Source organism: Streptopelia decaocto (assembly GCF_964273445.1).
Source record: "Streptopelia decaocto genome assembly, chromosome: 7".
In the NCBI taxonomy this organism is placed as follows: domain Eukaryota; kingdom Metazoa; phylum Chordata; class Aves; order Columbiformes; family Columbidae; genus Streptopelia; species Streptopelia decaocto.
This window is the reverse complement of record NC_138661.1, coordinates 34,365,180-34,389,603: the sequence shown is the minus strand read 5'-3', so window position 1 is coordinate 34,389,603 and position 24,424 is coordinate 34,365,180. Positions and strand designations below refer to the sequence as shown.

At 37.2% G+C, this 24,424-nt stretch overlaps 2 protein-coding genes across 2 annotated transcripts in view; one reads left to right on the top strand and one right to left on the bottom strand.

Moving 5' to 3' along the window:
• The window catches only part of CHRM5 (cholinergic receptor muscarinic 5), a 50,453-nt gene extending 30,751 nt beyond the window's left edge, over positions 1-19,702 (bottom strand). The window contains exon 1 of the mRNA XM_082058597.1: positions 18,725-19,702. The gene's annotated coding sequence lies outside the window, so the exon portion shown is untranslated. The remainder of the gene's footprint in view (positions 1-18,724) is intronic.
• Positions 1-24,424, top strand: part of AVEN (apoptosis and caspase activation inhibitor) — a 98,687-nt gene that overhangs the window by 23,421 nt on the left and 50,842 nt on the right. The gene's annotated exons all lie outside the window — the stretch shown is intronic.

The following is a 24,424-nucleotide window of genomic DNA, read 5'->3' as shown; positions in this document are numbered from 1 at the left end:
AAAGAGTGTGTGCAGCATCCAGTTACTTTGAGCCTATTCTTGCTGACAATGAATTTCATGCCAATCTTGGTCATTGGGTTGCTTTCTAGAAAACAAAAAAGTCTGCTAGTTTGACTAAACGGAGCAAAGCAGTCAAGCAGCTGTTTGCTGTTGTTTGTTTTGACAAAGATTGGTAATCAGCACCCTGCAGATGTGTACATAGATAGCAAGTGTTACCTTGAAAATAAAGATCAGTTGTTTTCCCTTTTTTAAAGGAGTAATAGAAGGAGGTTTAGGGACAGGCTGTAATAGATCCTATATTTTTTTTTTTTTTTGGCTATACGTGAATCACAGAATCACAGAATCACAGAATCGACTGGGTTGGAAAAGACCTCAGAGATCATCGAGTCCAACCCTTGGTCCAACTCTAGTCCGTTTATTAGATCATGGCACTAAGTGCCATGTCCAATCTCAGTTTAAAAACCTCCAGGGACGGCGAGTCCACCACCTCCCTGGGCAGGCCATTCCAATGCCTGACCACTCTCTCTGTAAAGAATTTCTTTCTAATATCCAGCCTAAATTTCCCCTGGCAGAGTTTAAGCCCATGCCCCCTTGTCCTATTGCTAACTGCCTGGGAGTTAGTATGGGCACTTGTACAAAAACCAGTTACCTAAAATTATTTTAGAAACTCTTGATGTGCTGTTATGTTGGAATACCATTTAGTAAAAAGCTGCAAAGAATGTGAGATTTTTTTTTGAGCAACTTGGAAGCTCCAAAATCTCTTAAATCTAAATAATCGTTTTTTTCAGCCACAGCGTGAAGGGGTAAATTAGAAATGATCTATGGTAAAGCAACAACGACCAGAGCTTTCTTTCTCTGTGCCAGAATCAATTTCTGAAGTTGAGTTTTGCATGAACATTGCAGAATTGGACCTAAATTGCCAGTTTTAGTCATAGGATCATGAGATGTGTATTGAATTATCTGAATGGTGTGTTGCATGGGAAAGACTGATGGAGTCAAGATGCCTGGTATGAACCTCAGAGCTGAATCGGTAACATAGCCTGGGGAACAAAGTAGTTATCACAACTCAAAACCTTTTCAATCGAGATAACTACCCTGAGCTGCATGTTGCCATGGTTCAGCTTTCTAAAACAAACTTTAATGTCTCTAACTTTATACTTAGCCTTCAGAGTGTCTTTAAAATGTTCTCATGAATAGTACTTTTGAAATGAAGATATAAGAAAATATTAAGTATTTCTACTAATTTCTTAGATTATACTCCAATACATTTTCTACCAACCCACTTATTTTACTCTGTAGATTGTTTTAATGCCTAAAATTAAAATATTCTTAGTTAGTGTTCTTACTAGTTATTAATTCTAAATATTTCATTTAAAGAGTGTTTCTCTTTATTTTTAGGATACATTGTGACTGTTTTTGACATTAAAATATATTGATAAGAAAAAGCAATGAAATGAAATTCTTTCAGAGGAAGAAAATAGTTCCTTCTAAACAATAATGCAGGTTTCTTGGAGTCACATAAAAAAGCAGCGTGTGCCAGGGAGTTTCTTTGTATAATTTCTTTGGCTGATGTATGAAAACTGAGAATGTGGTCGTCTTTACTTCTAGTGGTCTGAGAAGCAGCTTGCTTGCATCTCTGCTTTATTTGATCATTTTGACTTCTGTTAGTATATTGCTATTCGGCGTTCAGTAGTTGCACCATGGATCCATCTCAGTTGCAGCAAGCAGGGGAGCACCGGAGAGGGAATGGTGTTAAAGTGCCATTTTTCAGGAATGCAAAAGCTTAGAAAGGTCTTGCAATTTACTGTTAATACACAACAATGTAATTGATGCAGCCAGTTAAGGATCTGTTGGCAAAAGCTCAGATTAAAAACCTTTTCTCCTATGTAACATTTAGGTTCCATAATACTGAATGCAAGGTCTTGAAGAGACTGCAGTCCTTCAAGAAATAACTTGGATTTATTCCCAGAGAATATCCTGTTAATTGAGTGAGATAGGGTAAAAAAAAAAATAGTTTGGGATACTGTAGTAATGAAGACAGAATTAATGCAAGTAGACAAACTTGAAAGGAGAAATTTGCTTAATATTTTGTAAATGTGCTTCTCTGTGTAATTTCCTGGTTAAAATCAGCCAAAAAATAGCAAAATGAGAAGACTAATATTCTGTGATATGTGTGTCATGTTGATAATTAGCAGGTTTGGAGCTTTTAGATCTAGTTAGTGCATGAATGTTACTGTTGCTGGAATTCAGAAAGTAACAGAGTTATGGGTTGTTACACTTTTTTGTTTCAGCAGTAGAGAACAATGCGATAGTTTTCAGAGAGAGGGAGGAAGGGGTTTGCAGATATTTGCAGAGGATGATGAGTCTTTAGGGTATTTTATTTTACTTTTTTCAATAGCTTCTGAAGACACACTCTTTTTTCAGTTTTTTGCCTATACTTCCAGCTTGTCCCTGCCTCAAGCCAGTCTCCAGTGCAACACTGATTCTGTCTTTTCAATCAAGTATTCAGGCCTGACTGGTCCCAGACTGTCTCTGACTGCACCTTGTCTCTGCTGTCAGCCGTTGCCTGCCTACTGCTGCTTCTCACTCTCCCTTGCTTCTGTTGATTTTTCTTCTTGTTTGTGTTTCTGATTACTGGTGGTGGCTTTTTCTCAGCCTTTTGTTGTGAGCCACCTCCCTTCCACGTATATTCACTAGAATCCAGCTCTGTCAGATATATTCCGTCCCTTGCTCTACCCAGTTCTGACTTGTTCTGCCTGGGATTGCTCATTTGGCTTAATTTTTCTCTCATTGACTACTACATCTTATGTTCCTCTTGGTTTCTTTCCTTTATTATTTCAAGCTTCCAGTTCTGGTCTCCACTGCAAGCTGCTTTCTCCATCTTCCCTCCACATGCTTCATCAGAATACCCAAAATCCTACTCAGTTACCCAGCAATATGAAGTGACAGGCTACTGTTTTCAACTATGGTAGGGATAGTGGCATAGGTGAGGTTGCAGAAATATGCAAGATGGCACTTTTCAGTTCAGTTCAGTGTTGTACCTCATGCCTGTTAAACGAGACTTCTCTTGCAGTGAAAATCTGGCTTTTCACTCAGGAACAGAGGTTAGAGGACACTTAATTCAGCTGTCTTGCACATTGAGATGACATACAGAAGGTCACTGAGGATGGACTGTTTGATGTTTGGTTGTTAAATGTCTGCAGATGTTGCCAAAAAATATGTACAAACACTGATTTCTAGAAGCTTGTCGCTTGGCTAAACCAGGTCAGATTTTTTACATAATGAGGAGAGTGTATCTCTCATACAAAAACATTGTCCAGCCTGATTGGAAGTTACTGATTCAGGGAAGGGAAGTGGTTACAGTCTTTCAAAGGAAGAGCTTCCAAGGGCCTTTTTCCCCAGGTCTTTTCATGGTAGAAAAATGTTCCAGCTATTCTCTGACTTTTTTTTTTAAAGGTGATAGTGAGGGGAGGGTGAGGAAAAGCTACCTGAAGCAGACAATTGACATGGAAATTTTCAGACTGAATACTTAAAAAAGCAGCTGAAAATAGTCTTAAGTAAGAACTGCCAGGTGCCTTTGATAGCAACTGATGTCACTAGCTTGATAGAGCTTAGGGCCTTAGGGCTTATTATGTTTGTGAGTAAGGTAGGTTGATAACTGTGGTTACTGTGGTTTTCAAGTCAGTTTCTTTCCTCTTTTTTTTTTTTTTTTTTTCCAATTAACCTTGAGTATAGCAAAGCAAACTTTTCTGTATTACTTTTGATATCTAGCTGATGTAAACTACAAGTCCATTGGGAAGCCTTCAGGGAATATGTCTCGAATCAATTTAGTAAAAATGCTGTTGAAGCGTAAAGAACAAGAGAAGTGGAAATGATCGGATATCCTTACTTCCCTAGAAGAATCTTGCCATGTTTGAAGAGCTGTCCTCTTTTTTTTGACTGATGGGGGTTAAGTGTCCCAAAATAGATTTAAGTCTTTCATTAGCTTTTTGGCTGTGAATAGATGCTTTAGGTTTAAAAATATGTTTTTAAAATCTTATTACAGAGCTGATCAAAATGTATCCAGGGACCTGATCACTTTCCTTTAAACATGGTAGGCATTACCAGTACAGCAGCCAAAAGCTGCCAACATACATGCATTGATAACAGTGTGCTGAATTACAGGATCTGATGATTATCAAGACTGAAAAATATAATTTTGGACACGAATTTTTTCCCATTGTGTTTTTTTTTTTTTTTTTTTTTTTTTGGCCATGGCTGAATAATTCTGATGGCCTTAAAGAGTAAGAAAGAAATGCTGTGGAGTTCAAACAAAACTGGCAGAATGGTCTTGATATTGTAAGAATACATACAATTTCTGTAGGTACCTAGCACTCAAATGCAACAGGAAATGTGGAATAAAAATCGAAGGAGCGGTCACTGGAGCATAGTAGTAATGAACAGTTAGTATAGGAATTGTGAGGTAGCAGTTAATTTCTGTTCCCTAAAACCTGTTGGTTTGTGTTTTTAACATTTTGCTTTTGGTCCTCTCTGTTTAATTTTGAGGCATCTGTTGCAATGCATTGCTTCCCTTTTGTCACTTTCATGGTCAATACATACATGAGAATTAGCAATATACAGAAGACCACTGGCTGATTTGGAAAAGTTGAAGAGATAAGCTTGTGGAGCAAGGCTCATTTTAAAAATAGTTTTTCCTTCAACTTTTCCATCTCAAGTATATACCAACAGAGAATTGGAAAAAAAATGGGTGAAGAGTAAAAGAGTTTTTCTTATTTTCTATACTAATTCTGCTCGAACAAAAAGAATGGCAATGTCAGGACATGGTTCAGATGCTAAAAAAGAATCCTTTGAATGCTGAAATTCAGTTTTCTTTACAGAACTGCCTAAGTCATTGTTCATTTGGATTACTGTGTATATCAGGGGTACCACTTTTCAGTGGTATTTGATTGCCAACTTCTACTACTTTTTGTTTTGTATGCTTGTTCTATGAAATTATTTATGTCCATATGTCTCCATAGAACTCTGTTTCTGCGTCTGTTTCTTGTAATGTTGAAATATATAGACTAACAAAGAATTGTTGTTTATCGGCTCTGAAAGCATTATTGCTCTGTGCAAAAAAATAGTGAAAAGTATTTTTTAATTCTTTTTTGCTTGTCTTTTTGATTATGTGTGGAACAGATGTGATTTCAACTAGTGCATCTTATTTGGTCAGAAATTCAACAGATGCAAAACTTCATGTCCTTGCTGTTCACCAGGTGACATGAGCTCTGTGCAGAACATAGAGGTATTAGTTACTTATTATTTATCAACTCCTTTAAGATATTAGGACCATATTACTGGTCTTGAAAGATTACACTGTTAAAACTAAGGTTTGGTAATAGGCCGCTTGAATATTCCCAGTGTATGCGCTCCTGAAATAGTTTAGGGCATGTACTTTGTTACATCTTTCCCCATGTTCTCCTTGTTTTGCTGCCTCATTCCCTAAATGTTCTCTGACCTTCCTTGACATGCTCTCCTCTCCCACTTTTCCTTCTAGCCTCGTTCCAGCACATCAGAACTTTCTTTTGTGATGGTTGTGTGGTAGATACCTTTTCCCATCTGTGGAAACTCTTTATCCAAGTGGTCTCATTTCTGTTTGCAGTTTTTAGTCATGGCAGTTATGCCTTGGGCACTCTGCATCTTTGGACTTGTTTATAGACCCGACAGATGCTGCTGTTTTATATACCTGTAGGTATCTGAAATCAACAAAAATGCAACCTCTCCTGTTCTCCCTCTCTCCTCCTTAGCTAAAGTAACCTTCCTAAACAAACAGGAAAAAAAAAACCCTTTCACAATAAAGCTTTGCAGTAAAATCACAGGACTTGGCACCAGTGGAAGCTCGTTCTCCATCTGCTCAGTGCTTCCTCTTGAACTGTTCCTAACATTACAGAAATTCATATTTTTTTGTTCTAATCATACAAGCTGTCCTTTTTTTTGTTTGTTTTTGGGCTGCACTAAAAATAGGAAGTGCCAGATTTTAAGTATTAATTACATTTTCTTGATAAATGTATTTTCCTGTAATAGGTAATCTGTATTCATTAAATATGCTTTCATATCTGTGCCTTTTTACCTCCTAAGTTTTGTCTAAAATGTAACCAGAACTGTATAATTGAATCATAGAATCATTTCGATTGGAAGAGACCCTGATGATCATGGAGTCCAACCATAACCTAACTCTAGCACTAAAACATGTCCCTAAGAACCTTGTCTAAATGCCTTTTAAACACCTCCAGGGATGATGATGACTCCACCACTTCCCTGGGCAGCCTGTTCCAGTGCTCATCAACCCTATCCATTAATAAATTTTTCCCAATATCCAATCTGAACCTTCCCTGATGCAGGAATGACTTGAGGCCATTTCCTCTTGTCTTATCACTTGCTACTTGGGAGAAGAGACCAACCCCCTCCATGCTACAACCTCCTTTCAGGTAGTTGTAGACAGCAATAAGGTCTCCTCTCAGCCTTCTTTTCTCCAGGCTAAACAGCCCCAGTTCCCTCAGCTGCTCCTCGTCAAAACTGTGCTCCAGACCCCTCACCAGCTTTGTCACCCTCCTCTGCACTCTCTCCAGCACCTCAGTGTCTTTCTGGTAGTGAGGGGCCCAAAACTGAACACAGTATTCAAGGTGGGTCCTCAGCAGTGCCAAATACAGGGGGACAATCACTTCCCTAGTCCTGCTGATACAAGCCAGGATGCTGTTGCCCTTTTTGGCCACCTGGGCACACTCCTGGCTCATGTTCAGCTGGCTGTCAATCAACACCGCGAGATCCCTCTCTGCCAGGCAGCTTTCCAGCCACTCTTCCCCAAGCCTGTAGTGCTGTCTGGGGTTGTTGTGACCCAGCTGCAGGACCTGGCACTTGGCCTTGTTGAACCTCATGCAATTGGCCTCAGCTCAAAGATCCAGCCAGTCCAGATCCCTCTGTATGGCCATCCTACCCTCCAGCAGTTCAGCATTCCCACCCAACTTGGTGCCATCTGCAAACGTACTGAGGGTGCATTCAATCCCCTCATCCAGATCATTGAAAAAGAGATTAAACAGAACTGGCCCCAACACTGAGGCCTGGGGAACTCCACTCATGACCAGCTACCAACTGGATTTGGCTCCGTTCACCAGAACTCTTTGGTCCCGGCCATCTATCCAGTTCTTTATCCATCGCAGAGTATACCCATCCAGGCCATGAGCTGCCAGATTCTCCAGGAGAATGCTGTGGGATACGGTGTCAAAGGCTTTACTGAAGTCTAAGTACTAGGTGGGTCACTTTGTCATAGGAGGAGATCAGGTTGGTCAAAAAGGACCTGCCTTTCATAAACCCATGTTGACTGGGCCTGATCGCTTGGTTTTCTTCTATGTACCATGTGATGTATAGAAAAATAATATGATTCCATTACTTGAATGCATATACATGTAGAATAACATTTCTTATTTTCATTTTAACATTCTGATATCTTAGAACTATGTGACCTTATGTGTCAGTGATAATACTGCAAAACTAATGGTAAGCAATAAAAGAAAAATCTGTAAGGTTTCATTGTTTCAGAGATTTGTATGCTTCATGATTTAGAACTCAATAAAGTAAGATTCACAGACTAAAGGGGTTAAATTTTCTTCCCATTAAAATCAGTGTGGTAAGCTTTTTTCAGATTCTTTTAATTTTTCACACCTTGATTGCACTCACTTATTTGTTAAGTTCCAGATTTCTGCATCTAAAAGTTTTCTGACCAACATCCTTCTCTAATCCTGGGCCTAAATCTTTTGCTGTTACTAAGTATTGATGGTATTTCTGCTGAATTGTGTTTAAGTATGTTTTGGTTATGAAGTCACCGATCAGTAAGTTTAAATGTGAAATGATTTGTCCCTATTCCTGTCTTGCTGTTGTCATGTCCACTGCTTGAATTTGTAGGCTTGGGAGCTAGATAAAAATGTCTACTCACCTAATTCAATGTTTCTCTTTTTTAATTACATCCTTTGTTTTTATAATACCCCTAAAACCAGTTATACCTGATTAGGCCTCATGTTGGTCATCATGGTTTGTGCCACACCATCATCTCTGACTTTCCTGGCAGTGAAATCCCCTAAGCAAAAATGTGTTACTCCAGTGCTTGTACTCAGACAGTACAGTTAGTATTCCAGTCTTCATTTTCAAAATTCAGTATGTTCACTCCATTCCTGTTACCTTTCTCCCATTTCTACTTCTTTTTACTTATTTTCTGCCTTTCCCAATTCGTTCAGGTTTTCCTTTTACTCCGTGAACTTTGTGATTTTCCTGGTTGCTGTGTATTAATTGTGATTGATTTTAATCTTTTCTTTCGGATGCCTTTTCACACTTCTGATCCTGAACGACTGTTAAATCACCCAAATTAGACTGTGAAGATTTTTAGAGCAGGGTCCTAAACTGTTGTTAAATCATCCGATTTTGACTGTAAGGTTTTTAGAGCAGGAATTTTCCTTTGCTTGTCCATAAAGTATAGGTTCTTTTGCAATAATGACGTTAGTAGTTATTACTTCTATGATAATATTAAAATATGTTGATTGATTTGGAGGAGCTATGTTTGTTTTAATTGTAATACTTTTGTTCCATCTCTTAACAGCCTACATCAGGGAAAGAAATAAAAAATAGAAATGTTGTAAATTTCTATAAAACCAGAATTTTTTATTTGTGGTAAGGATGATAAAAGTATCGGGTGTAGCAGATTGGTTTAATTTCAGAAGCCAGACTTCTAATATTCTGTTTCTCATAAGGATAAATTTATACCTAATATGAGTTTCTAAACAAAGTAACTGTGGTAGGAATGTTCCCTTGTTCATTGATGGGTGCTCCAAAGCACTGTTGAGATCAGACTGCACAGGAACCACCATCGGAAGAGACTGACAGACCTGTTCTAGCAAGAGTCTCAGAAATGTGTTTGCAGGGACCAGTGCTGTTTCTAAACACTGGTTTTGGTGTGGAAGAAGGGCTGTGAAGCAGGGAGTGCTCTGAAGGACACAGAGTGCCTGTTTCGTCCCTAATCTCAGCTGCAGCTCTTCTTTTCTTCCTATCCCCTTTGTGGTCCTGAAATTCTTCCTCACGTTTGCTACTGATGGCTTGTGCTCTCCTTGTCCTTCTCCTTTTAATGCTGAGTCACACCTGTTCATTTTGCCGTTGTTCTTGCCCTGATCTCATCCTGTTGGTCAGAGTTCCCAGTTCTTACATTCAGCTTCTATGCTTTCTCTTGATCCTTTCCCTACCCCGTATTTTCGTACTTGTCCAAATAATGTGTGGACTCCTCATCTGCTTTGTGTTTTCTTGCCTGTTGTTTGCTCTCCGCTCTCCTGGGAGCGGCGTATTTGGCATTTCTGACCGTTGTATAGGAAGATGGCTCTTCTAAGCACTTAAAGGATTTTTTTTTTTTTCCTTCCCCCAAAGAGCTTATTTTATGTCTAGATTTGGGTAATTTTCTTGAAGAATGTCAAAGGCATATTGAGCCTTGCCAAAGTCTTTGTTTCAAAACAAGAGTTGTCTTAACTGTCTTTTCTACACTCAAGGGAACTCTTCCGTCCTGTTGTTGTGCTTTCTTGCAAACCGAACCCTGTGCATGTGTAAAATTGTGAACTAGAAATGCTTTTAATAAAAATTATGTTTGAGGGACAGAATAGGGTGGGAGTGGGGAGGAATTATCTTTTCTTTGGTTCTGACTCATTTTCAACCTTTACTGGAATGTGAATCAGATGACCTTCCTTTGACGGTACACACTCATCATCTCAGTTTATAAAGCGTGGTATTTCTGAATCTGCTGCAGATAATTTGGGTTTTGAAACTGATCATACTCTCTCTGTTTCTTTTTAAGCTCGTGGTTGAAAACAGCCTGTGATAAAGTGGTATTTTCTTCTTGAATATGTGCATGTGCTTCAACATGCAGAAAATGTGTCACTGTAGAGTGTGTATCAGCTAGCTACAAAATGTAAGGGGGCAATGTGGAAGAACTAATTCAAGATGGGAATGTTTTAATAGGTTGGTATCATTCTACTGTTTGTTTGTTTTGGTTTTTTTTTTTTGTGTCATAAAACTTTTGTGTCATAAAGCCTATTGGCAGATATTTATAGCAAAGAAATTTTCATTTGGGACACTTGGTTAACTTTCTTCTGGGAAAATGCTGGCAGAATGGAGCTATTGGAAAGTTTAGTATTTTAAATTGACAGTTCAGTGGTAACGAGGTAAACTGGGTTAGGTTTTTCTGAGTCCATGAAGTGCTAGGGGTTTAAGAGTACTAGTCCTGGAGCGGAAGTCTATACAATTTGTACTCTTTCAGGAAAAGATACACTGTTTGCAGTCTTCACCTTTCTGATGCCCAAGCAAGTGTAGCAAAGTGGTTATAGTGAAAAACGGCACTTGTGCTCTGGCTTCTTAACTGAAGGATTCTTGTTTGAGTTACTTTTTTCCCTGTAGGTATAGTTTATGCTTCTGAAGTTGCTAGAAGATAAGAGTTCTGCACAACAGATGACAAATGTTGATTGGCTTTTGTAACATAAGATTTGCTTTGGGCTAACCCACTTCTTGACTGAAAAGCTTAGACACAGAAATAAGAGTGACAGTAGCAAGACAGAAGTTATGCTGAACTGAAGAAGTAAACAGCCTTCCGAGGCAAAGAATGGTCAGGAAAGATGTTTTGAATTTCTCATGTAGATATATTTCTTAATGTATGTTGCTACCTGATCTGACCGACTGGAAGACAGACTTGTTCTGAAGGCCAGTAACTACATCTCCCCTGACTATTTTGCTGTCTGCACAGGCCTTTGTGGTGATGTATCTGTGGGCCCAGGGGTGCGTGGGAACTATTAGTTTGAAATAGACTCACTGTGAATTGAGGCAGCTTACCCAGACCAATAATTATAGGTCAGTCTAAAGACATCTTTACTGTATTTTGTTCATTATCTAGGTTTTCTGCATAATACTACACGTCATTTTGGAGTATAAGTCATCCATCAACCACGAAAAAAAAAAATCTGAAATTAAAGTCCTCATAGTCTGGGACCTTCAGCATTGCCAACTGTCACAGGACTCTGCACAATACTTCAGAGACTACTATCTTGATCAGTCATCTGAAAAATCAACAAAGCCCGCTCTTTCTCACCTTCTGTTGCACACAGAGAGCAAGTCGTAGGTGCTGGTTAATTATTCCAGAAACCTTCCTTACGGCCTGGAGCGTTCATTCTCTCTCTGTTCGTTCTCTTTCTCAGTCTTTCTCTTCTGTTTTAGACATGGTTAAGTTTTGTACACTTTCCTTTTATCTTCTTATCTTGAAATGCATAAGAAAAACAACAATATATTTGCTGGCCTTTCAGGTACCCCTTTCAGGACTGCATTACCCCTAGGGCAAAAACTGACAAGGAGTTCTATCCAGCACTTACTGGTGGGTTTGTTTGATCTGTGTTTGAAAGGGACATGGTGGGTGCCACTGGCACAAAAATGAGAGTGGAAGGTGTTTGCATGTTCCCTTTCATTTTATAGTGTCACCTGTCACTTCGGATGGGAGTGGGTGCAAAAAATAACTTCTGTAGAGTGGAGAAACTGAGTTTTACCTCAAGTAACAGAATATTTTCATTTGTCCAAAAATGGGCAGGCTAATGCAGCTTGCTCCAGCTGCAAAAAGTGGACTTGTATTGACTTTCCCTGCTCTCACATATTAAATACCAGAAAAAAAAATAACTGTAGCTGTTACCAGGCACATTCATGAATTGGCTTCAAGTGATGACATTTTTCATCTCTTAAGTAGTTTCATATGTAATTATTAATTGCTTTAGTCATCATGTCAGTCACTACTAAAACATGAATTTTGATGAAAGCGACTATAATTTATTTTGGATTTTCTCTTCCTTTTGTACGTTTTTCGAAGGAACCTAGTGGATGTCTGTGTTTTGTTTCTTGCATGTCCCTGCTTCTCTTGCTTTTATGGAGTGATCTGTTTTGTTGTTCTGTTTGTTATGCAGCTGTGGAGTTCTTATCAATAAAAAATGTGGTGAATTTGAAGTTGCTTTATGTTTTGCTTCTGCTCTTGATAATAAGTTAAGAACACCTCCCTTCTTCTGAAGAAATGAGTTTGGAAGTGATATTATGGATTTGGCCCATCACCAGACATGGATCTGGTTGCCTGATTTGACTGCATGAATGGTGCAAAAGAGTTGGCAGGAACATGAAATGGAACAGTTGGTGAGAAGGGAAAGATCTTGGGGAATCATGGAAACACCAGGATTGGTATTGGTATTAGCAAGGGAAGAAGCAAGAGTTCCTTTTTCTGTAGTAGCGTGCATAGGTATTGGATTAAATTGGATTAAATGCAGATGCCTGCTTCTGATTTATCTTAATATATATTTGCAGTTAGAATATTGACAGCAAGTAAATTTTCTAATGCAAGTAAGAGTCTACGATATCTCTTGCTTTAAATTTTCTATTCTGTAACTCCATGTGATTGTCTGCCCTTTCTTTTACATTTTTTTGGTTGTTCACTTCATAATGCCTTATTAAGTGTTTGCTTACTCTTATTTTTATATATCCTCTTTCTATCCCACTGACAACTGTATTTCTCCTAGTTGTATTTGAATATGAAAAAAGAGGAGGGGGGAGAGAAAGAAGGAAGAGTAGAAATCTCTGAAAAGAAAAAACTAGTCACTTAGAGGAAAATTGCCTGCAAGTATGGGATGACTAAATTAACTTGTAGAAATGTAATCTGAAAGCATCAGGTTTCATACTTGCAACTTAAAAGTACACTTTACCTTGTCAAAGAAAATTGATCTTTATAAATATCTCTGTGCAAAGTAACATTTAACTAGAGACAAAGCATTTTAAAGTCTCCAAAGTGTTTGATTTGGCCATGTTATCTTTGCATTTAAAAAACCCCCAACAACATCAAAACAACAACAAACCTCCTAGTGATTATTTGTGTTTAGTGCCTGTACTTCAAAATGGTTTATCTCTAACTGTTCATCTGAACTTTCACAATTTTCTTTTGGCTGTTCATTTGTTAATAGTAGAGTCCTATAATGGTTCTTGAGGTTTGTCTTTTTGCAAACCTTTCTACTTCAAAGTATTTTAAAATACTAACATTTTCTACTGCTGCAATGATTATAGGAAACTGAGGAAGCAAACAGTGGAACCCTCTTGGGAAGCAAAATTGGAGTATGAATTAAAGACCTGTGTTTACAAACTTGCTCAGTAGAGTGAAAGAATATTTATGGTCTAAACTTTAGCATGAATTAAAAAAACCCCGGAGGACATTTTTTAATTTTAAAAAGTTGCAGAGAGGTGTAATAATTTTGACCTCACAACTGCAAATGCTTTATGGTGGTGACATATGCTATAGAAAATGTGGGGTTTTTTGTGAGTAATCTGAGCTGTTTTCCTGGAGTCTGTCAATCTCTCAGCCTGGTTGTAAATTGAAATTATTTCATTCAAAAAAGACTAGTGGAATAAGCTACAAAAATAACTCACTGAGCAGGCTATACTATATGATAAAAGCTGCTGTAATGCATATTTGAAAACTGAGGCATTGAACAACTACACTAAAAATGTAATTTCATGTGATTAGAATTCTTTTGATCAAGAAAGGAAAACACAGTAGATTAATCCAGGGAGAATATAACATGGACAAGATATATTTTGGTGACAGTGATAGTGCACTCCTACGATATCAGTCAGGAAGAGATGACGTCCACATAATGGCATTAGGGATGATTTATCTAATTTACATTATAATAGGTAAAATAATTATTGAACAGCCTATTATAGAGAGCATGTACACGTGTTTAAGAAAATGACTTTTTCTAGAGTCTGTTTTTCTGTATCTGAGTTCTGACAGCTTGGCACTTCTAAACTTGAAAATGGTTCCATTTCCTCCTCTCCTTGCAACACTTTCAGATCTGTGTAATTTTAATAGTTAGTTGACACGTTTGCTGTTATTTGCTTTTAGACCTTAGAGGTAAAACACTACCACCAAACATCTTTGAATTACAGTTCCTTCATGAAATAGCAAACATAATAAAAATCTGTTTCAGTAAGGTTTGGGGCAAACTGGAAGTAAAACTGGCTGTTGTTTTATTCCCCAGCTCAAATCCCCTACTAACTTTGAGAACAGTGGAGCAGGTTCTCTCCAGTAAGTGACTGTACATGGAAGGCTAACTCCAGCATAACCAGTAAAATTCATAGATCACAATGCCAGCTTGTGATCAGGTGGACTTTGCTGGATAACATGAGCAGTCATAACAAAGAAAGTTATGAACTAGTTATTGGTTGCATTAGGGCATGTCTTCAATATAGCTACAGTCAAAAGCTATTGTCAGCCTTAATTTAACAATTTCAGTGACAGGGAATCCCTCAGAGCTCTTGGAATGTTGTTCCACTGGGCTCTTGGATTGATCTGATGTGCTGTTACCTTCACTGTTACGAGTGTTCATCTTGATTTGCCTCTAGTTCTCTATGGTCTGAGGATTGCAGAGAGTTGCAGATAAAACAGACAAATGACATTAAACTCAGCGCAGATGAAGATTAAATGGTGTGCATGTGGGGGAAGCAGTCCCCTATCACATTTAAAGACATCTGAGATGGTTGTTACTACACAATAGTTGAAAGCAAATGAACCCTCAAAATTAGGAAAAGAGCAGAAAACACATCACGGTGTCACTATATAAATCAGTGACACAGGCACATTGTGTAACTCATTCGGACCTCAGAGACTCCACAAGGAAACAGTTGTACTGAAGAGGTACAGCAAAGGCCAGCAGGACAACTAACGGTGCGGAAGAATTTACATATGAGGCATGGCTGAGGATGGTATGAGTAGAGTGGAATAGAGGACTTCAGCCTCAAAGACAGATGACTGAGAACAGTATGGTGTAGCTGTCTGTAAAATCATGGAAGGGCGGATATGGTGAATAAGAAATTATTATTCTCTCTTCTAGTGCAAGAAGGAGGGAGTATTGGGTGAAGCTGGCTGGCAGCAAATTCCAAAGAAAGCAAGAAAGAATTTTTTGATGTAACTCATAATTATATATGGAAGTTTGTCGTGGGATCTTGTGGAAGCTTAAATTTTGTGCAGGTTTAAAAAACAACTGGAAAAATACTTCAAAGGTTATCTTATAAACAAGACATCATCTCTGTCTCAAGAAATCCCTGAACTACAAATAGCTAGAGGCTGGCAGAATATTTCTGAGGAAGTGTCCCTGTGCGTGTGCCCTGTTCTCTGGCTTCCCTACAGTGGTAGGCACCGTTTTGCCAGAGTTGGGGCTGTATGGAGCCTCTGATTCAATCTGGTGTGACCTTTCCCAAGTGATGTGCTTCTTTCTTCCTTGTTTGTAATTGACAGGATTGATAAATCAATATTTAAATTTTGAGATTGTGTCAGTTCAAAACTGTTGGAAGGTATTAAGGTCCTGTAAGGGATTCATTTTTCTGTGAATTTAATAGTTTCAGCAATCTTGATGACTTCAGCGCTGTTTGATATGTAAGTGTATAGTAGGGGGGAAGCTAGTTCACTTCCTTGTAAAGCATCAATACCATTCAATAGGGCAGACTATACAAATGCGTGTTTTTTAGTATCTCATGATTGCAGGGATATTGAAGAAGTCCAAAGAATGTCTTTCTTCAACACTGAAAAAATGCTATTCAATAGAATGAGTTAGGTAAATGTAGGCATGTGCCGTTTTGCTGAGCAGATGTGCTCTCTCTTTAGGCAATTGACAGTAGTTATTCTGTGGTGTGATTTACTCATTTCACACATACGAGCAACTTAACACAGAGAGGAAATGAAAAGATATCCTTGTCAGGTGCTTAGTGATCCTTGAACAACTAATTATGATGAAGATGGAAAATAAATATTGACTCACTGATTTCAGCCAAGGTAATTTTACATAATTACATGTTTTGGAAAACATTCAGTGATATACATATTTCTAGTTGCAGAGAGGTTTAGGTTTTGGACCTTGGTAAATGAACTGTTCACTTTTCTTAGTGAATCTGAATTCTTTCAAGATAAGTGAGAGGAATTATGCACTTAAAATAAAAATAACATTTATCATGATGACTTAAATTAAAAATTATTAATGAATACATCTGAAAAAAAACCCTACCTTTTATTTTAAAAATATTACAGAGTTGTATCAAGTCTTTTAAAAAATATTAGTTCTATCCAGTTCTCCTTCCTAGAAGCAAGCTTTCCACTTGTTCTTAGCCCTCTCATATTTTCAACACAGAGCTTAAAAAGTCGTAACTGCAGCTCTCAATTTAGAAGTTTCTGAAACACTGAGTTTTGAGTAAGCTTTTTGAGAGCTTCATTGGATAATAGCCTGATTGTTCTTAAACAGGCATGTTGGCTAGCTGTGATGTTTGGGTTATGGGGTGTGTCAGTTTTGTTTTTGTTTTTATTTTGTTTTGCTTCTTTTTAAAGCCATGATAAACAATATCTTTTGTAAAAGAGAAGGCAAAACACTCATGCATAATGTCCATGGCAAGGAAGCTTTTCCAGTGTGAGAGCAGTAACTGGAGAATCAAAACTTGAATTACCATTCTTATTTTTCTCTCTTTTACTTCCAACTCTGGACCTGATTCAACAGATACAAAGCTGTCTTCTGAAATCAGCTGATAAAGGCTGTATTAGGCTTGCTGCTTGTTACAAGTGTTACTGAGTTGCAGTGGGCTTTGATGGTTCAAGTTATGGAAATCTTGAACTGGTGCCATTGAAACTTATAGCCATATTGTTTTCTTTTGTGTTATGCAGAACCTACTTTTTAACTGAATTTTTTTTCCTGGTATATTAGGTGATAAAGTATCAGCGTGTGTTGTATGGGAGCAGCAAGCAGGCAGGAAGAGCTCAGACTGGATCGATGGTAATACATGAAGTGAGGCGCAGGAAAAAAAGGTTGAGAGATGGGTGAGCGGTTGTGAAGAGACCAGTTGGAGCTACTTATAAAAGAAAAGGACAGAAATTGGGGAAACTTAGAGTGTGCAGGAACCTGTCACTAACAAAATGGTTGAGTTACGGGTGTGCTCGCAAAAATTCCCATCAAATTTTCATCAAATACAGAAAGTGGAAAAGGGTTAGAATAATGGAAACTTCTTTGCCTGTATTAGGCAGAAGAGTTAAGTGTGAATGTTTAGAGAATATGAAACATTTTCCACCCTTCACCCCCCATCATGGCAGTCAAGAGAGGGATCTTGTAGGAGGAATTTTAAATGTATTAACTATTCTACAGTAATATGCATGAGATGACCCCTCTCATACAGAGGTAGTTTCACATACACTGAGCCGTTACATTAGCTGGTAGGAATGCCATTATTTTGGGAGTGTGTCGTTGACTCTTGATGTCAGACACGGCTCAGTGTATTATCACCTTCTGGTTTTTAGTCTCATGGTATTCTATCAGTCTTTGGCAAGTAAGTTTAATCTTCTAGCACTTGGTAGAATTCATAAACATGTTGTGCATAAGTAAACAGTTCAAAAGAGATGTTTGTGAATGGCAAATGAGTCTGTCTTTAGCAAGCATCAGGCAAGAGAGAGATTGTTTTAGTAAGTTAGCAAACATAAAAACAAAACAACAGGAAAAGGATGGATGGATTCATTAAATAAGAACAACGTGCTAAATAGAAATGAGAGAGATGATATAGAGGGAAGTAAAGATATTTAAAATAATGTTGGAAAAAAAAATTACATGTTAGTAAACAGAAAAAAAAAAAAGGTGTGAAACCAGTAAAAGACAGTAGGAGCAAAGATGTAGGTTTTCAAACCTAATATGACATACAAAATTGACCTATGTGATACTATAAAATGGTCTGTAAGACAGTGTATGACTATTTTATGCTGTTCAGTTTCAAGGGGTGTGGGGTTTTGTGTGTGTGTGAGCACAGATACCTTCCTCTGACTTGTAAGTGTAGTTTTCTGAATAACAGATATTGTGAGGTTTTTTTGATTTGTTTTTCCAAGCCCTATTAGATGTTAGAATCTAATTTTAAATGTTTTGCATGCTATTTCCATGTAGAATTCATGTCTATGTGGCTTATGTAGTGGATGCTGCAAATAATTGAAATAGCTGAGGTGACCTGCACCTTTTTTATAGTTTTACCGGGGCACTGATGTCCAGTGTTCTTTTTGAAACTCTGTACACGGTACTTTGGGGGTGTATTAACACATTGCTATTTTCTTAGTGTGCTGTAGTTTACCTTTCATAAATAACTAATCAACACTTCTAGCTTCATTTAATATCCTTTTATATAAATATTAGCCTATAATAAAAGATATCCTTTTACTGCTGTTGTGCAAAGTGTTGTTAGCTTTGCCAGATTAAACAGATAATGAAGTGCAGTAACTGTTTTTTGTAATATTAGCAGGAGCATGGCTTTTTATAAATTTCTTTTTTCTTAAACAGCCATGCATGTAAATGTATATTAAAATATTTTTAAGGAATTAAATGTTAGGAAATATTTCACTCCAGTAAAAGTCAAGAGAGAAAGCATTTAATAGTTTTCCTTTGAATAACCTTAGTATCAAAAGAGAGCTGTTATTTGAGCAGTATAGAAAATCTAAGAACATCAAATATTTGTCATAAAAGGATTTAAACTTTGGTATCAAGATAAAGAAATATAAATTCATGGAGTTATTGTTCATACATTAAAGTGCATATTGATGTGATAAATAATTAAAGCAGTATATGAAATAAAGACTTACCTAGGAGATACTTGATTGAAGCTTTATCTGTGCTCTGTCAGAATATACTGAGACTCACTCAGCAGATAGGAAGCTTTTTTCTATTTGAAATGCATTGTGCACTCTCGTCTTGTGATTTCTTTTTCCACAGCGTCTTGTTGTTCACTGCTGCTTCGTCTTGTGGTATTGGTAGTTTCTAGTTTATTTCCAGGTATCTCCAATATCTGATTTCTTCCACATTCAGCATTTTTGTTTATTCTGCCCTAATCAGGTAATAGAAAAGAACCTGTGAACTTCACATCTTCCCCCCCACACCTCAAAAAAGGACAAAAAAAAAAAAAAAAAGAAAATACATCGACCCCAGCTAACTCAAGTATTTGGCAAACATTTAAAAAATAATTTAAAGATTTAGTATCCAGTAAATTCCATCTGTTTTCTGTAGCTATTCCAACACTGAAAAGTTATTTCCCTACACATTTTGGTAGCTTCCATGTTTTAGATTTTTGTAGGAAATATGCAGGATCTGTAGATATCAGGTCTTGACTTTTAACCCATGCAACGTTATTCTGTGAGGATGATGGTCTGCCTCTCTCAGCTCCTTATGCTTCTGTCAGACACAGATGTGAAGTGCTGCTTTAGCACAGAGGGAAAAAAAATCCCAAAGGGTGTAGTGTTTTGTCATCTCTCAGGACAGTGAGCACGCATGGCATCAATGAGTAGCAGATATGAGCTATTCAAACCAGTCACTGAACTGACAAGATGACGCTTTCATACATAACAGACCCATTAATTATTTCTTCTGATGGACAGCAGTGTCTACTAGAAGAAAAACACAGCAGATGATAATACTAGGTTTGATAGGTGCTTGGTATTTGAACAGCTTGTCATCAAGAAAAGAATCCAGGAAAAAAATGCTGTTTTGGGATATAATCAGGTAAATCGGACCAGAGTTGTTTTGACATGGTAGATGTCATGTATAGGGTTAAAAATCCATTCAGGTTAAGGTCTATTCATAGCTAGCTTTTTATCAAAAAGATGTTCCAAAAGATTTGCATTCAAAATTGTGGTTTGTGTTTTGCTTTGTGTAGCCTCTCATTTGGGGAACCTGGCTGTAATCTTGTGGTGTTTCATTTATAACTTAATGTGCAGATTAACCCTATGCATTCATGGGGATTTTGTCTTTATGATCTTTTTTTCTTTTTTTTTTTTTCTTACTCCTCTTTTCCTCTGCACAAAGAAACCTTAATAATCTTAATATTTTATAAAAATGTTTTTCAAGGGACTTTGTGTATGAAGACGGTGTTCGAACTCATTACACACTTTGTATCAAACAAAGGCTTTCTGACTCACAAATCCATTTATAATTAATTTAGAAACTGAAATTGTTTGATTTAATGTTAATTAACTGCTCTTTGAGAGTAACATGTAGAAAATAATATATATTAAAAACTCTCTTTAATTAGCATAAACCCTTCATAAATCTGTCCTAAAATATGAGGGCTAAAATCTTCTTTCGCTGTAGCAGTGTTGTTAGGGGCAACATATGCTGATTGTGGGGAAAATAATGCAACACTTCAAACTTTTCCTTAGAATATAGTTTCATTTTTTTCCCCCTTGGAGCCTTATTTACTGAACTTTTCAATTTATTGAGAAGAAAATGTTTACTATTTATTTATTTATTTTTTTTCCCTCTGTACGTTGAAGGTGGTGAAGAGATAAAATGGTGAAAGAACTGGGGTGAAACATGAACCACACCAAAAAGATGGTGGGAGAAGGGGCTAGTTCTACAGGTTTGTACTTGTTTACTCGAAGTATGAAGAACCTCTCTCCTAATTTGCCCTAGTCTTGTTTCATTGAAACAGCAATGTTGTCTTCATCTTCCTTGTTATGAAATGATGGAGAGCATCTGGATAAAGCTTTTTTTTTGTTTATCCAGTCAATAATGTTGAGTACAGTTACGCCCTTATACCACGTCAAATAACTTTTGGAATACCTTTGGCCTCTAGCTTGCATCCGATCTAGCTCCAGACCAAATCCAAGATGAGCAGCATATGATGGCTGTAACTTTAAATGTAGGTTGTCAGTCTTGTGTCTTTAGATAAGGATTTGAGTTGCCAAGGATACAATGGGTACATGATGTAAAGTCCATGCTGAAAGTACTGGAATGAGGCATACCTTCTGAAAGAATATTAACACTTGCTGTCTCATGATTTCTGTTCTCAAGCATACAATGCATATCTGGAGTTGCTAGCCTAATCTGAACCTCGAGTGCCCTAAATTTATTAGTGTTTCATAAAGGTGCTGATTCTTTTGAAGCCCTTCCATGTTACTGGAATCTGACAAGGCACAAGCTTTGTGTGTGTAGCAATAACTGTTGTGCAGTTTGTATTCTTAGATTGTGAGACCGCATCTGGAATATTGTGTCCAGTTCTGGGCCCTTCAGTTCCAGAAGGACAGGGAACTGCTGGAGAGAGTCCAGCGCAGGGCAACAAAGATGATTAAGGGAGTGGAGCATCTCCTTTATGAGGAAAGGCTGAGGGAGCTGGTTCTCTTTAGCTTGAAGAAGAGGAGACTGAGGGGTGACCTTATTAATGTTTATAAATATGTGAAGGGTGAGTGTCACAAGGATGGAGCCAGGCTCTTCTCGGTGACAACCAATGATAGGACAAGGGGCAGTGGGTACAAACTGGAACACAAGAGGTTCCACTTAAATATGAGAAGAAACTTCTTCTCAGTGAGGGTATCAGAACACTGGAACAGGCTGCCCAGGGAGGTTGTCGAGTCTCCTTCTCTGGAGACGTTCAAAACCCACCTGGACACATTCCTGTGTAACCTCATCTAGGTGTTCCTGCTCCGGCAGGGGAAATGGACCAGATGATCTTACGAGGTCCCTTCCTATCCCTAACATTCTGTGATTCTGTGGTAATCTTTCAGAAGACAAAGAACAAACACTAGCCTCAGTCTGCTTCCCCCTTGTGAATCCAAAAATAGGACGTTCAAATATCTATTCTGTGATTATCCCTAAAAGAAGTCCTGAAATGCAAAATAATTGAACCTTTTTTAATATGCACTTGTGCTCGAGCGCACACATACATATATATGTATAAAAAGCACATTTTTTCCATTTTCAGAACTAGGGAAGCTGAGTTATTTGTATGTTACCATCGAAAGTATTCTGCTATCTCAAACCTGGAGATGAGGGTAAACTTGGATAAAGCAGCGTGTTGAAGTTTAGGGGATGTCAGCGTTTCTGACATCTTAATGTGCAACCTGAGTCTAAGATAGGAGATCATTTGTGTTAAGAATTCAAACTTTTAAAACAAAGCCTGTTAAAATTTTCAACCTTGAATACAGGACAAAGAAGAGGAATTGTATTTTTAGCATGATGTTCTGAAAATATTTTCTCTTTGGTCAGGCTACAACAGGAATAACCTATATATATAAGTGGTGTAACTAAAGGGGATAAATAAAGTCTCCAGTGGGCAATATTGCTGGTATGTCTGAAGTAGCAAAAGCTTCAAGCATGCACAGCAATAAACTCCATAGGTCCTATAGGCTGTCTTGTGACTGGATGTCTGCTGTGTGACAGTCAGCATTGCAGCGTGTGATTAATTCTTGCGGTTAGTTATCTTGCACTCACAAAATGGCGTGATGCGGGATTCTGTGTCTGTAAGTATTGTCAGTTGACATGAAGTTTTCATACATCTAAAGCAGGAGTAAGGAATCACAGGGGACTGGCTGCATCCCTCTGCTCCCTTTCAATTGTGTCACAGACATGTTTTTTGCATCACTTTCTGATAACAGAAAAGCTCGCTGAACTTTCATTGCAATCTCAGTAAGATTTTATATTTACAGTATCAAAGCTGATAGCCTTGCAAATAGTTTTAAACTGTTTACTAATGCCTGTGTTAGTCCATTATTAATAATTATGGCTTAATTAAGTCTAGAAGGCCAAGTGTTACCCCAACTGTATGAAAGTAATTTGTCAAGTGTATTGGGAAAAACATTTTTCTAATAAAACGGAGTGATCAGTAAAGCCATACCTCAGTGAAATGTTCCTACAAATCATAAATGTGTATGGTAACCACTAATGTTAGTACTGCAAATAAATTTGAAAGAAATTTAAAGAAGACATAATGTTAGAGAACACGTCTAAGTATTTTCCTTTCTGAGAATTTGATCAAGTATTTATCATTTATCTAACCAACAGCTATGCACATGGAAATCCCATTTTTACTATTTTTTGAACGTTGTCATTTGGCTTATAGATCTGTGTGATTACTTGTTTCAAGCAAGTTGATAACTGTACTAGTTGCTTTTCAGAGAAAACTGGTGTATTTATTAGAAATTTTAAATTGCTGAAAGGCTAATGTTTTGAAGAAAATATAATGATTATTGCCACTTCTTTTGTTGCCTGAAAGTAGTTCTTGCTTTTGTGAACAAAATTATTTTTCTACTTACTCTTCAGCCTTGTTCTTTCTTCAGTTTTTTTTTTTTTTTCTTGGGGGGGGGAGGGCTTGTTGTGACCTCATATCAATAATGGTTTGTTATTGCAGATTAAATCTGTTACTTCAGTGGAATATCTCCCAGCTAAATTAAATGTATCTGCAAAACTGTAATTTTCAGTGATCAATATAGAATACATTGTACATTTCTTAAAAAAAATCAATAAATATCTATATAAATGAAAGCAGTCTTCAAAGTTTTAAAATTTTGCAATCAGTCATATAATTGACATTGAGTAATTTTTGACTTAAAAACATGACAACCTGATTCTTAAAATTATTTTGAATTTATCAGGAATATCTGCTAGCTCTCAGTTAAAATAGCTACTTTTGCCTTTCCTAGAATGAGACTATTCCTCATAAAATAAGCCTTCCATGTAGTATGAAAACTGATTTAGAACAACAAACTCAAAAGAGAAGTGGATTGAGATAGCTTAGATGAAAATGAGTTTTTGTTACCTAGGAAATGAGTGAATGGAAGTACTTAGTACAACTCTTATCATGTCAGACATCTGAGAGCTTTTGTGTTGCCTAGAATTTAGTTGTGGCAGTCAAGTTAAGACTTGAGACGAAGTGGCTTTAATATGAAATCCTTTGAGAAGAAAGACAATTTGTTTCCCACTTTTCTCATGGAAGTGCAACTAGTATATGTATTTGGACAGAACGCTTTAATAAAAATGTGAAATAATGATGATTTAACATTTCTAAGACTGTTGGTTGCTACTAATATTTTGTTGGAAATTTTATTCAGGGAAATTTTACTAGAGTAATACTTGCAGTTTAGCTAGAAAATGTTTTTGGAGAAAGGTACCAAGTGTGCTGGCACAGGTTTTAATCAATGTGTTTTATAAATTATACTTCATGTGTTTTTATGCATTAAAAAGTGACCGCCTTGCGATGTTATTTCCCATTATTTTAATATTGGAAGCATCTGAAGATTTCTGCTTTTGTCTAACACAGTGTTAGGGAAAGTAATGACTGTTTCACAAACATATGAGCTTCTATTATATTTTTAATCACATTTTATTAATGGCCCAGTATTTGTGAACGTGCTGTCTTTGATTTAGTCAAATTACTAAACTATTCACATCAGTAACAAATTATGAAACCATAGAAAAATTGAACAGTTTTACATAATTGTGGTTTAACCTATGATATCTGATGAATACATGCACATCATTTGTTGTCCAGATATCTTTCAACTGACTTTATTTTT